General features: G+C 39.9%; 1 long non-coding RNA gene across 1 annotated transcript in view; it reads right to left on the reverse strand.

The window, feature by feature from the left end:
- Positions 1-336: 336 nt before the first annotated feature.
- LOC116541123 overlaps positions 337-18,324 on the reverse strand; it is a 152,395-nt gene continuing 134,407 nt past the window's right edge. Inside the window, exon 3 of the long non-coding RNA XR_004264720.1 lies at positions 337-492. This is a non-coding gene — a long non-coding RNA (uncharacterized LOC116541123). The remainder of the gene's footprint in view (positions 493-18,324) is intronic.

The raw sequence follows: 18,324 nt of genomic DNA on the forward strand, positions 1-18,324 counted from the left end.
GTCCCATTTGGATCTGGTTCTCTCTGTAGAGGCATTGAAACGCACTGTGTGTGTGGGGGGGGGGTGTGTGTGTAAGTTTTACAATTTTTAAATGTGCAACAACTGTATTGAAACACTGTGAACCGTGGGCCCTCACCTCCACCCTCTTCCCCTATTTCCCACTCCCAATCAGCACACAGTCCAAGAAGAAACTGTGTGTATGCTATAAAAACACACTCCCCTTCATCAAAATTGCCTCCTAATCCCTCCTGTGTGCAAACTCTGGAGCTGCGGCCATTCACCGGGGAAATTCACAGCGTTTTCAGGACTTACAGTCACTGCCAGGAATCTCCCTGTCTTTGCTCATGCCCTGCTCCCAGCCTGGAATGCCTTCACTCCTACCTGTTTGAATCATCTCAGCTCAAGTCTGTTTCTTCCAGAAGCCACCTCTGAGCACTCAGCATCAGCCGTCTCTCCTTCCAGCTCCTCAGTCCTCACCTTCCATTCTAGCACCTATGAAAAGAAAATAAATCTCAGGACCCCAATATCACTAAGCCAAGGGAAAAGTCAAGTTGAAAATTATGTCAGGCAAACTTGCCTCCTATTTTATTCATAAATAAGATAGCTACAGAGATAAGAAGTTACATACCTCCCTCACAATTTGCCCACAAGGAAATTCCTTGTGGACAAAGGACAAAGAGAACTCAAAGTCATCCCTCTGAGGCTCACCTGAGACAAATGCATATCTGAGTGCTTCCTCTGCCCTACTGTTTACGTAAAAACGAGACTCGCTGAGCCAGACTAAATTGTGTTTTCTGTGGAAGGCTGATCAAGGCCTCAGAAGAATATAACCTTTTGTTTCTTATCTACTTGTGACCTGGAACCCGTCCCTCCACGCCCCCTCTCCGCCTCAAGTCGTCTAGCCTTACCAGACTGAATCAAGGTATATCTTACACATATTGGTTGATGTCTTGTGTCTCCCTAAAATGTATAAAAGCAAGCTGTACCCTGACCACCTTAGGCGCATGTCATCAGGACCTCCTGAAGCTGTGTCATGAGCACCTCCTTAATCTTGGCAAAATAAACTTTCTAAATTGATTGAGATCTGTCTCAGATACCGTTTAGTTTACCCTGAGATTTGCTGCCTTCTGATCTTCTCTTCCAGTCTTCCGAGAAATTTTGGTCTCCCAGAGGCACAGGGCCCAGAGCTCCTCCTCTCACTAACTCAGCAATCCATCTAATAGCCGTACACGGGAGGATTTCTGTAACTATCATTGAGTACTGGCAGGTGAGGCCATTTAACACTGTTTTTTCTCTTTCGCATCACTGAGACATTTGGACTTGAAAGCCTCTAGATCCAGACAGAATAGCTGAGCCTTTTTACACAGAGATAGAGGGAGAATCAAGTCTCTACAGGGGCCAACAGGTGGCAAAGGGGCATACGAGCTTGACGCCTCTCCCCCATGCCCTTCATTTGTTCGTGGGCATTCCTGGAAGCTGGTTAGGAACAGACTACTGAATGTCATTTCCCCGAGGAAAAACATTAGCATTAGGGTGGGTTCCTGAGCTAAACCAGGAACCAAAGACAAGAAATCCATGACCAATAATGAGTTAGAGAGAAGCAGACAAAACAACCATAGGCGCATAAATAACAGAAATGACACTCCACCGTGGAGTCTCAAACTCACAGTGATGATGGGAAAAGCCACTGAGGAGTGGGTGAGACTAACAGTAGTCCTGTAAGAAGGGGACTGTCCATAATGTGGGAGCTCTGGGAGTAGGAGAAGTGGCTGGAGAGAGGGAAGTTTAAGACAAACACGAGGAAAGCCAGCTTCCCACAGATAGGAAAAACCTGGTAGCTGGTGAAGGGGCTTTGGTGTGAAGCAGGCCTAAAACGTCCCATCCCCACCACTCACTAGCTGTGTGACTTCAGGGAAGCAGCTTCTCTTCCATGAATTCCAGGTTCCTCATTGGTTGAAAGTAGGTAATAATGCCTAGCAGGAAGCTGTGAGGATTTGATGACTGGCATCTCAAATTTAACATGACCAAAGTAGCCCTAAACCCGTGGTTTCCATTGTCTTTTCATCTTAGCTAATAGCATCTTCATTCTTTCACTCATTCAGGCCCAAACCCTTGGAATTATTCAATCCTGTGGGCTCTCTTCTAAATCCATCCACACTGTAACCACTTTTCTCATCATCTCCATCACTCTGCACTGGCCCAAGCACCAAGCCTTCTCACCTGGATCACTACAATGGCCCCCCTACCAGGTGTACCCACTTCCACCATTAACTGCTGCAGTGTGAATCCCTGTAGCAGCCCATAATCCCATCAACCACGCCTCCCTGCTCACTCCCCCTCCCGCATTTCCACCTCAGAGTAAAACTCAAAGCCCGACCCTTGATCTACACAGCATGCGGCCAATGCTAGCCTGGACATGATTTGCTTCCACTTTCTCTCCTGCCAGCCTTGTTGCTCTTCCTAGATCACGTCTGCTGCTCTCCTAAACTAGAGCTGAAAATCAGCTGGAGAACATTGCGATGAAAAGGTCCAAGGGATTTGGGTGTGGCACAAAACATGTCTGCTACCCTCAGGGAACAGAGGAAGAAAATCCAGGTGCATGGCCCTGCCAGAGCTGGACAGTTTTGAGCACCCTTCCTGCCCTTTCTCAACCTATCTAACATAAGAGCCCACCTGAGGAACTTCCCAGGAAGCCCCCGTGACCTCTTCAGTCCTCCCAAAGCCATGGCCCTATCTTCTACCCAGGAAAACCTTCACTGTTCTGTCATATGGAGTTCAAATAAGCCAGTAATTCCCAATCCCTTTGTATTTTGTGGCCCCATCCATTCTATCCTCCAGACTTCTGCTAAAGTGAGTTTTCCAACTTACTTTGGAATTTTTTGACTCACTTTCCAGCTCAATTAAGATATTTTTTCCAAGTAGCTGCTAAATATATTTTAAATTATCTTTTTAAGTAGATTCATTTATCCTCTCTCTTTTTTTTTTGTACCTACTGTATGCCAAATACCTGCTAGCCACCTTGGAGCAAGACATGCTTCAAAGCGAAGAAGAGAAGCTGTGTGAACATGAGAAAATTACTGAAGTTTTCTCTGCCTTAGTTGTCTTATCGCTAAGATAGTCATATCTCCCCCAAGGATCTGATCCACCACAGTCCTTAGTGGAATAGGTGGCAGAATTAATTAATTTAATATGCATAAAGTCTTTGCGGATAGGGTGGTCATTCCTTCTGAGCACATGGTAGGTACTCAGCAAAATTATGCTGGTTGTTTGATTTAATTCTACAGTTAGTATTTAGTATTATGTGCTGCTTGGCACCTTAGTTAAACCTGTGGAGGACATACAGATAACTTAGACTCTGTCTCACCTTCAAAATACTGACAGTTTAGTGGAGAAGACAGAAGCACAGGCAAGTCTCTACAATGTCTGTTAGAATGGGCTTTAATCAAGGGATAAACCAGCACGACTGGTGCTCAGGGAAGGAATCACTTTGCCTGCAGAGGTCAGCTGGGCTTCCTCAAGGAATATGACATTTGAGCTAGGGCTGGAAAAGCGAACCCACTTGCCTCTCACTCTCTCCCAAGTGAAAAGTATGGACAAAGGCAGCGCAGTGTGGCCCAGCGTGGCAGGCGTGGGGAGCCGTGAACAGAATGGTGGTGGGCAGAGAGTGAGGAGGAACAGAGTAGGGCTGAGACTTCACTCTGGATCACAGAGGGCCTGGGGGCAGGCTAAGGAATTTGCATTAGTTTAAAGGTATTGGAGCCCCTGGAGAGGTTCATGCTGGAGCCATTCCCAAGGAAAGGTAGTGTTATATGATAGTTAAGACCACAAACTCTGGCACAGGACACGTTTGCATTCAAATCTTAGTTCTTGCCGCCTACAAGCTGTTTGAACATGGAAGAGTTACTCTGGACCTTAGTTATTTCATCTATAAAATGGGTATAATAATAGTACTTACCTCAAAGGCTTAAACTATGAGGATTAAGTAAGTTAATTCTTATAAAGCATTTAGAACTGTGCCTGGCCCATAGTAAGCACTCAAATGTTAACATTAGCGTCAGCATTATCACTCCTTTAATTACCTGAATTTTCTCCTTGACTGCCCATCCATGATGGTAGAAAACCTGTTCATCTTGCTTGTCCTATGATCCCAGTACCTAGAAAAGGACCTAGCATATAGTAGGTGTTCAATTAATGTTCACTGAATGAAACAAATGGCAGACTGGATGGGCTGGTCCTCTTGAGGCATGGGCTTCTCAAGCCTCTGGAGACCCCAAAGGCAGGCAATGACCTGCTTTCCTTCCTGGATGCTAGGAAGCGGGTTCAGCTTGGGGCCCGCTCAAGGGTCCAGGGTCACCCACTCATCCTCCACAGACTTTCTCAGCTGCAGACTTACCTTCATCAGGATCTGCCTACCCCAGGACACAGCCACACAGCCTTAACCTGCGCCGTCGAAGTCTGCCCCTCATCACTTCGATGGGCCGTCCTGTTGCCGCCTCTCCTCAGCCAGGGGTCAAGAAACAGGCCGTTCCTAGGGAACTTCTGCTCTCCATCCTCTGGTATTGAAAGCACCTAATGATTCTCAGTCCCTTGCAGTCAGGTCCCCTCCAGACCCTCCTCCCTGCCTCTGCCCATGTGAGCCTTCCACATTCAGATCTTCTCAGGTCGCTTCTGTGCTTAAAACCCAGCCCTGCTGTCTCTTGTCCTCCAGATGAAGTCAAAACGGTTTAACACAGCTGCTTACCAAACCCTACACCGTCAGCCCCAGACCATGCTCTCAACCTTACCCTCCAGCTGCATCATTGCCCTGAGACCCTTCTCACTTTGCCCATCAACATTCAGATCCCCAAATGCTTTGGTCTTTATGTCTGCCTAGAGCTCCCTTCTCCCTCTGTGCCCCGAGAAAATGCCTCTGCATCCCATAAGACCTACTTCAATTACAGTTTACTCCATCCCTCCCCAGGCACCCTGTTATGGCTTAATAAAGTTGTTTTGTAGCCGCTTACAATTATGTTTCTATTTCTATCTCAACCACGGGACTGAGAGACTTTGAAGGGAAGGCTGCAGCTGTCTGGTTTAGGTTGGTTGGTTTGTTTTTTTATTTCTTAGTGCCCAGTTCAGATTATGGGACACAATATTCACTCAGGAAGTGTTTGCTGGTTGGTTGGTTGATCCATTGGCAGAATGTATGAATGAATAAATAACAAGCTCTCTGTACCCCTGTGATCCTGGCATGTAGTAGGGGTGCAGCGAATGTTTCTTGTGTGAATTCATAGATAAGGTGCCCTTCCACTGGCCTTCTATGTTGGATTTTTGATCAGCACAAGCGCCACCTAATACACATACACATAAACACACACACGCACGCACACACACACACACACACACACACACACACACACACACAGAGCTCTTCCAAGCCCCTCCTTTCACTTTTTCTAAAAGAACCACTTGGTAAGCAATGACTTATTTAACTATAATCTAATAGAATTTATTTTATATTGGGATATAAAAAGAATACATTCAAATTTGTAATCTTCCCAGAAGTTTTTCTCAAAACATGGCCAAGAATTAGCAAGCAGTCCCATGAAATTCAGCCAAGGCACAGCCAGTGAGCGGATGTTCTTTCTTGGGTGCCCCTGCCTGCTCCCCCACCCTACTCTGTGCATGTGAGGCCCCAGCCCAGCCTCTCTTCCTTGGCATTGAGTAGACACCTGTGGCTGTGCTGTAATCCCCAGGTAAGCCACCCCCACATAGCCCAGCACTACCCCCATCCTGGTCACAGGACATCAATAGCTGGGCGCACCTGCAGGGCAGCTGGTCACTGATCCATGGGCAAAGCCCAGGAGGACTGAGGTCTCTGCTTTTGAAGCAATGACAGGGCTGCCCTGCTGATCCTGACCCTTGACCTACAGGTGGGCACAACCATTTGTCCCTACACGTCCCAATCCCTGTCTGCTCCGCTGCAGGGACCCATGAAGGTATCTATTTCAGGTCAGTGCAAAGCAAAACAAACAGAAGGGCCAAGGGGCAGGGGTCTGTGTGGAGGGCTTTGCTGGGCAAGGAGGCCATTGTTGAAAGCACAGGTATAATCCTCTCCAGGCAGACTCCACCAGCCAGCAGGGCGCCACCTGCCATGAGGCTGTTTATAAACACGTGGCCTGGATTGAATCTCCAAAACAAGAGACACTGGAAATCAGGGGGCTCTGCAGGGATTGGAAGATGCTTCAACATCAGACAGCAGCACTTTCTTTTCTTGAGCCTGTGGAATAGGAGAAAGGAGGTGGAGAGATCTCCCTGCCACACACCAGAAGCTGGGGCCAGCACAGACCGGGCAGAAGAGAGCTAGCAGAGCCTCTGCAGAGCCCAGACACTACAGATAACTACCTCACTGTCCAACCCTGCCAGCCAGAGATGAGTCCATCGAAGCCATAGCATTTCTGGCAATCATCGATGTGCTACTGGCAAAGAGTGGAGTATTTGTGAATGAAGGCTTCGGGGGGGTGGAGGATGGGTATATCATTTAGCAGGACAGACCTAGATCTTGATTCTAATTCTGGCTCAGCCACAAATTAACTGTGTAAACTCAGATAAGTGACAACATCTCGAAGTCTCAATTAATTCACCTATAAAACAGGCATGCCAATGTCCAACTTGAAGGGATGTTGTGGGGATCAATTGTGTGCAAAATCCCCTGGCCCCCACTTCAGCCTCTCATTTCCTACAATCCACCTGGCTCAGGCAAACAAAGATAGTCATATGCTGCATAATGACATTTCAGTCAATGATGGAATGCATGTAGGATGGTGACGCCATAAGATGGTAACAGCTGAACAATTCTTATTACCTAGTGACATTGCCATCACAATGTCACCGTGCAACACATTACTCGTGTCTTTGTGGTGATGCTGGTGTAAACAAACCTCCTGTGCTGCCAGTTGTATAAAAATGTGCACATATAATTATATACAGTACATAATATTTGAAAATGATAATAAATGTTACAGTAAGCTAAGGATAATTGGCTATTGAAGAAAGAAATTGTTTTTTTGTTTTTGGGGGTTTTTCTTGAGATGGAGTTTCGCTCTTGTTGCCCAGGCAACAAGAGTAATGGTGTGATCTTGGCTCACCGCAACCTCTGCCTCCCATGTTCAAATGATTCTCCTTTCTCAGGCTCCAGAGTAGCTGGGACTACAGACGCCCACCACCACACCCAGCTAATTTTTGTATTTTTAGCGGAGACAGGGTTTCATTGTGTTAGCCAGGATGGTCTCGATCTCCTGACCTCATGATCTGCTCCCCTCGGCATCCCAAAGTGCTGGGATTACAGGCATGAGCCACCACGCCCAGCCATTTTTTTAACCTTTATTTAAGTTCAGGGTTACATGTGCAGGTTTGTTACATAGGTAAACTGTGTATCATGGGGGCTTGGTGTACAGATAATTTTGTCATCTGGGTAATAAGCATAGTACTCAATAGGTATTTTTCTCACACTCTCCCTCCTCCCACCCATCACCCTCAAAAAGGCCTCAGTGTCTGTTGTCCTTCTAGTATTCATATGTTCTCATTGTTTAGCACCCACTTATAAGTGAGAACATGCAGTATTTGGTTTGCTGTTCCTGTGTTAGTTTGCTAGGGACCATGGCATCCAGCTCCATCCCTGATTCTGCAAAGAACAGGAGTTCATTCTTTTTTTATGGCTATATCATATGCTGTGCTACGCTTTTACCACATTTTCTTTATTCAGGTCCACGACTGATGGTCATTTAGGTTGATTCCATGTCTCTGATATTGTGAATAGTGCTGCAATAAACACGTGTGTGTGTGTGTCTTTATGGCAGAATGATTTTGAGGGGTATATACCCAAAAATGGAATTGTTGGGTTGAATGGTAATTCTATTTTAAGTTCTTTGAGGAATTGCCACACTGCTTTCCACAATAGCTGAACTAATTTACACTCCAACCAGCAGTGTGTAACTGTTCTGTTTTCTCCACAACCTCATCAGCATCTGTTATTTTTTGACTTTCTAGTAATAACTGTTCTGACTGGTGCGAGATGGTATCTCACTGTGGTTTTAATTGCATTTCTCTAATGACCAGTGATGTTGAGCTCTTTTTATGATTGTTGGCCATATATATGTCTTCTTTTGAGAAGTTTCAGTTCATGGCCTTTGCACGCTTTTTAATGGGGTTATTTTTTGTTTGTAAATGTATTTAAGTTCCTTAGACATGCTGGCTATTAGACGTTTGTCAGATGTATAGTTTGCAAATATTTTTCTCCCAATTCTACAGGTTGTCTGTTTACTCTGTTGATAGTTTCTTTTGCTGTGCAGAAGCTCTTAAGTTTAATTAGATCCCATTGTTAATTTTTGCTTTTGTTATGATTGCTTTTGGTGTCTTCCTCATGAGATCTTTGCCTATGTCCAGAATGGTATTGGATAGATTATCTTCCAGGGTTTTTATAGTTTTTAGTTTTAGATTTAAGTCTTTAGTCCATCTCGGGTTGATTTTTGTATGTGGTGTAAGGTAGGTGTATGGCTAGCCAGTGATCCCAGCACCATTTATTGAATGGAGAGTCCTTTTCCCATTGCTTATTTTTGTAAGCTTTGTCAAAGATCAGATGGTTGTAGGTTTGCAGCATTATTTCTGGGCTCTGTATTCTGTTCCATTGGTCTGTGTGTCTAATTTTGTACAACGATTATGCTGTTTTGGTTACTGTAGCCTCCATTTTTGTTCTATTTGCTTAGGATTACCTTGGCTATTCAGGCTCATTTTTGGTTCCACATGAATTTTAAAATAATTTTTTTCTAATTCTGTGAAGAATTTAATTGGTAGTTTGATAGGAATAACACTGAATCTATAAATTGCTTTGAACAGCAAGGCATTTTAACAATATTGATTCTTCCTATCCATGAGCATGGAATGTTTTTCCATTGTTTGTGTCATCTCTGATTTCTTTGAGCAATGTTTTGTAATTCTCATTGTAGAGATCTTTCATCTCCCTGGTTAGCTGTATTCCTAGGTATTTTATTCTTTTTGTGGTAATTTTGAATGGAATTGCATTCTGATTTGGCTCTCAGCTTGGATGTTGTTAGTGGATAGAATGCTACTAATTTTTATTTGTTAATTTTGTATCCTGAAACTTTGCTTAAGTTGTTTATCAGAACAAGGAGCTTTTAGGCAGAGACTACAGGGTTTTCTGAACATAGAAGCATGTTATCTGCAAACAGGGATAGTTTGACTTCCTCTCTTCCTATTTGGATGCCCTTTATTTTTTCTCTTGCCCTGACTACTCTGGCCAGAACTTCCAATACCATATTGAATAGGAGTGGTGAGAGAGAGCATCCTTGTCTTGTGCCAGTTTTCAAAGGGAATCCTCCCAGCTTCTGTCTATTCAGTATGATGTTGGCTGTTGATTTGTCATAGATAGCTTTTATGATTTTGAAGTATGTTCCTTCAATGCCTAGTTTATTGAGGGTTTTAAACATGAAGAGTGTTGAACTGTATCAAAAGCATTTTCTGTATCTATTGGGATAATCATGTGGTTTTTGGTTTTGGTTTTGGTTCTGCTTATGTGATGAATAACATTTATTGATTCAAATATGTTGAACCAATCTTGTGTCCCAAGGATAAAGCCTAATCATAGTAGATTAGCTTTTTGATGTGCTGCTAAATTTGAATTGCTAGTATTTTGTCAAGGATTTTGCATCTAAGTTCATCAAGAAAACTGGCCTGAAGTTTTCCTTTATTGCTGTGTCTCTGCCATGTTTGGTATCAGGATGATGCTGGCCTCATAGAATGAGCTGGGGAGGAGTCCCTCCTCCCCAATTTTTGGAATAGTTTCAGTAGAAATGACACCAACTCTTCTTTATGCAGCTGGTAGAATTCAGTTGTGAATTCATCTGGTCCTGAGCTTTTTTTTGTTGGTAGGCCTTTTATTACTGGTTCAACTTTGAAACTTGTCATTGGCCAGTTCAGGAATTCAGTTTCTTCCTGGTTCAGTCTTGGAAGGTTGTATGTATCCAGGAATGTGTCCATTTCTTCTAAGTTTTCTACTTTGTGTGCATAGAGGTGTTCAGAGTAGTCTCGATTTTTTTTTTAATTTCTATGGGGTTGGTGCTAATGTCCCCTTTGTCATTTCTAATTGTGCTCACTTGATTCTTCTCTCTTTTTTTCTTTATTAGTTTAGCTAGCAGTCTAATTAACTTTTTCAGATAACCAATTTATAAATTAATTGATCTTTTGTATGGTTTTTCATGCCCAAATTACCTTCAGTTCAGCTCTGATTTTGGTTATTTCTTGTCTTCTGCTATCTTTGGAATTGGTTTGCTCTTGCTTCTCCAGCTTTACTAGATGGGATGTTAAGTGTTAATTTGAGATCTTTCTGATTTTTTTATGTAAGCAGGTAGTGCTATAAACTTACCTCTTCACATTGCCTTAACTGTATCCCAGAGATTCTGGTATGTTGTAAATTTGCTCTCATTAGTTTCAAAGAATTAATTTCTGCCTTAATTTCCTTGTTTACCCCAAAGTCATTCAAGAGAAGGCTGTTTAATTTCCATGTGATTGTATGGTTTTGAGTGATTTTCTTAGTAACTGATTTCTATTTCTATTGCACTGTGGTCTAAAAGTGTGGTTGGTATGATTTTGGTTTTTTGATTTTGCTGAATATTGTTTTATGTCTGATCATGTGATTGATTTTGGAGTATGTGCCATGTGGCAATGAGAAGAATGTATATTTTTTTGTTTTGGGGTAGGGAATTCTGTAGATGTCTTTTAGGTCCATTTGGTCAAGTGCTGAGTTCAGGTACTGAATATTTTTGTTAATTTCCTGCCTTGGTGATCTAATACTGTCAGTGGGGTTTTGAATCTATTATTGAGTGTATGGGAATCTAAGTCTCTTCATAGATCTCTAAGAGCTTGCTTTATGAATATGGGTGCTCCTGTGTTGGGTGCATATATATTTAGGATAGTTAGATCTTCTTGTTCATTTGAACACTTTACCATTATATAATACTCTTCTTTATCTTCTTTTTATCTTTGTTGGTTTAAAGTCCATTTTGTCTGAAATTAAAGATTGCAACCCCTGCTTTTTTCTATTTTTCCTTTGCTTAGTAAATTTTTCCCCACCCCTTTAATTTGAGCCTATGGATGTCACTGCATGTGAGATGGGTCTCTTGAAGATAGCATACAATCGAGTCTTGCTTCTTTATCCAGCTTGCCACTCTAGGCCTTTTAATTGAGGCATTTAGTCCATTTACATCCAAAAGGAATATTGGTATGTGCAGATTTGATCCTATCATCATGTTGTTAGCTGGTTATTATGCAGACTTATTTGTGTGATTGCTTTATACTGTCTGTCATTGGTTTGTATACTGAAGTGTGTTTTTGTAGTGGTTAGTAGCAGTCTTTCCTTTTCATATTTAGTGCTCCTTTCAGGATCCCTTGTAAAGCAGGTCTGGTGATAACAAATTCCTTCAGCATCTGCTTGTCTGAAAAGGATCTTATTTCTCCTTCACTTATGAAGCTTAGTCTGGCTGGATATAAAATTATTGGTTAAATATTTTTTTCTTTAAGAATGCTGAATATAGGCCCTCAATCTTTTCTGTGTTGTAGGACTTCTGCTGAAAGATTAGCCTGATTAGATTCCCTTTGTAGGTGACCTGCCTCTTCTCTCTAGCTGCCTTTAACATTTTTTCTTTCATTTCACTTTGGAGACTCTGATGATTATATGCCTTAAGGATGGTCTTCTTGTATTATATAATATCTCACAGGGGTTCTCTGCATTTCTTGGTTTGAATGTTGGCTTCTCTAACAAGGTTTGGGATGGATGTTTTCATGGAAAATATCGTGAAATATGTTTTCCAAGTTGCTTGCTTTCTCCCATCTCTTTCAGGAATGCCAATGGGCCATAGATTTGCTCTCTTTCCATAACCCCATATTTTTCTGAGGTTTTGTTCATTTTTTTTTCTTTATTTTTGTCTGACTGAGCTATTTCAGAGAGCCAGTCATCAAGCCTGAGATTCCTTCCCTCAGCTTGGCCTATTCTGCTGTTAATACTTGTGATTGTGATTGCATTATGCAATTCTTGTAGTATGTTTTTCAGGTCTATCAGATCAGTTTGGTTCTTTCTTATGATGACTATTGCAACAAGTTATAGCATCTAGGTTTGTGTAACTATACTGTATGATGTTCAAACAACGATGAAATCACCTCACAATGCGTTTCTCAGAGTATATCCCCATCATTAAGTAACACATATCTGTGCTTCTAAAATGCTAGAACTTTAAAAAATATTTTATTGTTAAAAATAACTCATTCAAAAAATACTTAAAGATCAGTGCATAATTTAATAAAATACTATAAAATGAATGTCTATGTGATCTCCACCCAAATCAAAAATTTTGGATTTGGCTTTTATTATCGAGCATTAATCCCTAGAGAGTCATCCAAGTTGCTATGTGTATCAATAATTCATTGCTTTGGCTGGGCAAAAAAGCTCATGCTTGTAATCCCAGCATTTTGGGAGGCCAAGGCAGATAGGATTTCTTGAGCTCAGGAGTTTGAGACCAGCCTGAGTAGCATAGCAAGATCTTGTCCCTACTAAAAATAAAAAAAAAAAATTTTTAAATCAGCTGGCCAGGTGGTGAATGCCTATGGTCAAAGCTACTTTGGAGGCTGAGGTGGGAGGATCACTTGAACCTGGGAGACCAAGGCTGCAGTGAGCCATGATCACACCATTGCACTCTAGCTCAGGAAACAAAATGAGATCTTGTCTCAGTAAATTTTTTAAAATAATTCATTGCTTTTTATTGGATTGCATGGCATACGTGTACCACAATTTAACCATTCAAATTATTTTTGTTTGGTTTCTTTGTTTTTGTCTTGCTATGTTGCCTAGGTTGGTCTTGAACTCCTTGGCTCAAGCAATCCTCCTGCCTCAGCCTCCTAAGCAGCTGAAACTATAGATGTCCTGCTGAAGGACATCTGGAATGATCCTAGTTCTTGACTATTGCAAATAAAGTAGTTATAAACATTCATGTACAGGTTTTTGTGTGAACATAACTAGACAAACCCTGTTAATTCTTCTGCTCACAATCTTCTAATAGCATCTCCTCTCAATTTTTTAAAGCCAAATTGTCTTACAATGGTCTAAAAAGCCCTACACAATGACTCCAAGCTCATCTCTAACCACTCCATCCCTTGCTTGTAACATACCAGCAACCCTAATCTTATTGTTCTTTCTCCAACAAACCAGGCACATTCCTGCCTCAGCGCCTTTGCATCTGATATTCCTTCAGCCCAGAATGCTTTTCCCACAGATAGCTACATGACCTGCCCCATCACTTCCTTAAAGTCTCTGCTTAAATGTCAATGAACTGATAGAGAGTATTTCCCTATATATAAAATATCAATCCCCACAGATCCTCCAACTGCTGCACTAGAAAATCTCTATTTTCTGACCCTGTATTTCCCTCCATATCATCAGACATGTTATATATTTATTGATTCACTATTTGTATTCTGTCACTAAAATCTAAATTTCACTCAAGCAGGGACTTTGTTTTGTCCACCATTGTATCCCCAACGCTAAGAACAAAGTGTGACACATACTAAGTACTAAAAAGAAAAAAAAAAGCCACACAAAATAAAATTAATTTCTAGGCAAAGGATAAACTCATTTTAATTGATCCTGGATGTTGTGTATAATGTAATTATATACAATTAAAATGTTCATTTCTACTGTTGTATAATATTCCAGTATATGAATATACCATATTTATTATAAGCTGTTAGTAAGCATTCTTTTATCTATCCTTGAGTACAGCTATACATTTATTTGGGGTATATATCTAAGAAATGAATTGCTGAGAGTATTCATAAGCTAAGAGTATCTTCAACTCTACTACGTAATTCCTCACTATTTTCCGTAGTGGTTGTACCATTGTCTTACTCCCACCAGCAATGTTGAGCAGTTCTCATTGTTCCACATCTTCACCAATATTTGATAGTGTCAGTTTTTTAACTTCAGCTATTCTATTCTGATGGGTATTTAATGACATCTTCCTGTGATTTGACATTTCATCTCTCCTATTACTAATGAGACTGATCACCTTTTAATATGTTTTAGTATGTTTATTAGACATCTGGATGTCATAATTTGTGAGGTGTTCATTCAAGACCTTTGCTCAGCTTTCTATAGGTTGCTTGCCTTTTTCATATTGACTGGGAGAAGTCCTTTATTGACTTTGGATCTGGACCCTTTGTCTGGTGTATGTGTATCAAGGATCTTCTTCCATCTTGTCACTTCACCCTTCCTTCTCTCTTTATGGTATCTTTTGATGAATTGAAGTCCTAAATTTTAGTGTAGTCTTTTCCTTTTTGTTTAGCAGGATTTGTGGGCTATATAAAAAACTCTCACTGCCCCCCAAAGTCATGAAGCTATTATTGTCTTAGCTTATCTTTGTAAAGTTTCATTGTTATACATTTCTCATTTGGATACACAGCACATCTGGATTTGATTTTTGTGATGAGGTAAGGTAAAGGTCAAGTTTACTTTTTTATATAGATAACCAGTTCTCCTGCACCATTTATTGACAAGACCTCTCTCCACTGCTCTGCAGTGTCATCATTGTCATAAATCGATGTCCATGCATGCATGGTCTGTTTCTGGATTCTCACATCTCTTCCATTTCTACATGTCTCTATCCTTGTGCCAGTACTACACAGTCTTAATAACTGTAGCTTCATAACAAACCTTGAGGAGACACTACATACTTTCTTTTCTCCTTTACATTTCCACATAAATTTTAGAATCACATTGTAATTCTACAAAACAAAAACAAACAAGTAGGGACTTAATTGGAATTACATTGAATCTATAGATCACTTTGAGAACCAATATATTTGTAATATTGAATCTTCAAGCTGTGAACATGGTATGTCCCTATATTTATTTAGAACTTCTTTGCTTTCTTTCAGCAATATTTCATAGTTTTCTCAAAGTTGTGTAGATGTTTTAGCAGACTTATTTCTAGGTGTTTGCTATTTCTAGATATATTTAAGTAGCATGCTTTAATTTTTTTTTTTGGTTTGTTGCTGATATATAGAAACATGATTGAGTTTTATACATTGTCTTTGTGTCCATGTAAACTCTTATTAAGTCTAATATTTTATCTGCAGATTCTTTTGGGTATTTTATGTACATAATCCTATCCTCTTTAAATACTAAAACTTTCTTTTATTCCTTTCATGCATTCTCTTTATTTTCTTAAACTACTGCTCTGGCTAGGACTTCCACAACAATGTTGAATACAAGTGGGGAGAGTAGACATTCTTGCCTCATTCCTAATCTTTGGGAAGAGTGGATGAAAGGAGTCAGTATTTCCCCATTAAATAGAGTGTTGATTGTAGTTTTTGTAGATTCCTCTCATCAGAGTGAGTTCCCTTCTATTCCTAATTTGCTGATAGATTTTTTAAGTGAAATTTTATCAAATATTCTTTCTAATGAGATGATCTTATGATCTTTCTCCTTGCTGTCAATTTGGTGAATTACATTGACTTGTTTTCAAATATAAAGGTAATCTTGCTGTCTTGGAATAAAGCCAACTCCATCAAAATGTTTTATGCATGATGTATATTACAGGATTCAGTTTGCTAATACTGTGTTTTATATCTTCAAATTTATGTTCATGAGTGGAATCAGCCTGTTATTTTCATTTTTCATGTGTCTATGTCAGGTTTTAGTATCAAGGTTATGCTAGCCTCATTAAAACAAGTTGGGGACTCCCCTCTTTTTTATTTTCTGGAATAGCTTTTGTACGGTTAATGTAATTTCTTGCTTAAATGTTTATAGAAGATGCCTGTGATATTTTCTTTGTGGAAACATTTTTCTGAATTCAATATTTTAAATAATTATAGGACTACTAGAATTTCTATTTCTTACATTCATTTTTGGAAACTTGGGTTTTTATACAAATTTGTTCATTCTATCTAAACTTTCAAGTATTCTATTATAAAACTGTTGTGCCTATCCTTTTTTTTTTCTCTCTCTCTCTCTGTCTTTGGCTCTGAAGTTGACATCCTCTTTTTCATTCCTAACTTTGATTATTTACATCTTCTTTAAAACCAGGGTATTATCCATTTTGTTAGTCTTTTCAATAAACCAAATTTGGCTTTGCTCATCCCTTCTATTTTATGTTTGGTTTCTTTTCATTAATTTCTACTTATATCTTTGCTATAAGTTTTTCCTTCTACTTCCTTGGGTTTATTTTGTTCTTAGTGGTGATGTTTTCCTAATTTCTTGAGATGGATGCTAAGCTCATTAATTTTCATATTTATATCCTTCTAAGGATATACATTTCTCTATAAATGCAGGTTTAATTGTTTCCCACAAGTTTTGAATACAACATTTTTATCATTCAGTTAAAGATTTTTTTTAATATCCATTGCAGACTTTGCTTTAGTATTTAGAATAATAATACTTAATTTTGTAAAGCAGTTATCATTTTACTATTGATTTCTAGCTTAATTGCACTGTGGCAAAAAAAATTTCTTTGAGAGAGTTCAGTACTTTTTAAATTGCTTTAAGTCCCACTGTATGCAGTTTTCACAAATTTCTTATGTGTACTTGAAAATAATGTCTATTCTTCAAATGTCGAGCACAGTATTTTACAAGAAGACTTTTTTCATATCTTCATTTTACGACTGAGAAACCTTCAGGAGTTGCCATTGCCTCTTGTTTCCACCAATGCTCAAAGATATGCCTCTAAGTATCTTGTGTGGGCCACAATAGCTAATAAATGTGAGTCAGATGCAGGTCTTCTGGTACCAAACCATGTTCCTGTTCTTTTCCCCATATTCTACCTTTTCCAAGACTTTGGTGGGAAACATTTTAGAGATGAAACAAGAGTTCTATAACCAAAGGACCTGTGGTCAAGTAGCTGCAAGAAACCAATATGTTGTTTTCACTGTAGGACTCTGTAGACCTTACTATGCTATTATACCTTGTGGATCTCCAAAAAGCGAACATAGTACAGTTTCCCAGGAGCCCTTTTTTGCGCAGGAGCCCGTTTTCTTTTATATAACTGCTTTTAGGATTTAACCATGTGAGACATGCTCTATGATGCCATGTTGCTTCCTGTAGATAACATATGAATGTGTATATACATGTTTGTGTGTACACAATGGACTGTCATATGTATGGCAGTAACATCATCACTGGTTCAGACTTCAGGTGTCTGACAATTAGAATAATATATAATCCAATTACTTGGTTTACTACATCATCAGATGACTTTTATATGTATATGCCTGTGTAATTTCAAAACATGGAGAGAGCCATAGAAACTTGACTGTGGTTATAAAAAGATGACATGAAGGATCCTTGTGATGTTGAAAATGTTCAGGTGGAAATACAAACCTACTCAAATGATAAAATTGTATAGCACCTAATACATACACACACACATACACACACACACACACACACACACACACAAATAGAAATAAAACTAGCGAAATCTTAATAATATTGATGGATTGTATAAGTGTCAGTATCCTTGTAATACTATATTATAGTTTTGCAAAATGTTGCTACTGGGAGAAACTAGACAATGTAAGCAACAGATCTCCCCTTATTAATTCTTACAACTGCATGTAAATCTACAACTATCTCAATAAAATTTCAGCTTAAAAAAAAATGGAGGCCAGGTGCAGTGGCTCACACCTGTAATCCAGGCACTTTGGGAGGCTGAGGCAGGCGGATCACCTGAGGTCAGGAGTTTGAGACCAGCCTGGCCAACTTGGCGAAACCCCAACTCTCTCCAAAAAAAAAAAAAAAAAAAAAAAGTCCGAGAAGATAGTATACATAGGTAAATTGTCCCAAGACTTCAGCAAGCAGATTATTCTCAGGCTATCCAATTAGAGTATAGTAAAGAAAGTTTTGGCCAGGTACGGTGGCTCATGACTGTAATCCCAGCACTCTGGGAGCCAAGGCAGGAAGATTGCTTGAGCACAGAAGTTGGAAAACAGCCTGGACAACATGGTGAGACCCCATCTCTACAAAAATAAAAATTTTTAAAAAAGAAAAGAAAGTTTCCCAGCTCTTTTACAAGGTTAGGTTTAACCCATATACCAAATCTGCCCGCACACACATACACTAAAAAATGAACCAATCACACTTTTGGACATAGAAGCAGAAATCCTCTGTAATATATTATCAAATCAAATGTGGCAGAGTATTAAGCAAATAATAAACAAACGATGGATTCTTGGTAAGCAGATAGCTGAGCTGATGTAAGCAGAAGTAAGAGTCTGTTTGCCACA

The sequence above is a fragment of the Sapajus apella genome, unplaced genomic scaffold (genome assembly GCF_009761245.1).
Source record: "Sapajus apella isolate SASKATOON/1434 unplaced genomic scaffold, GSC_monkey_1.0 scaffold4, whole genome shotgun sequence".
NCBI classification, from domain to species: Eukaryota; Metazoa; Chordata; class Mammalia; order Primates; family Cebidae; genus Sapajus; species Sapajus apella.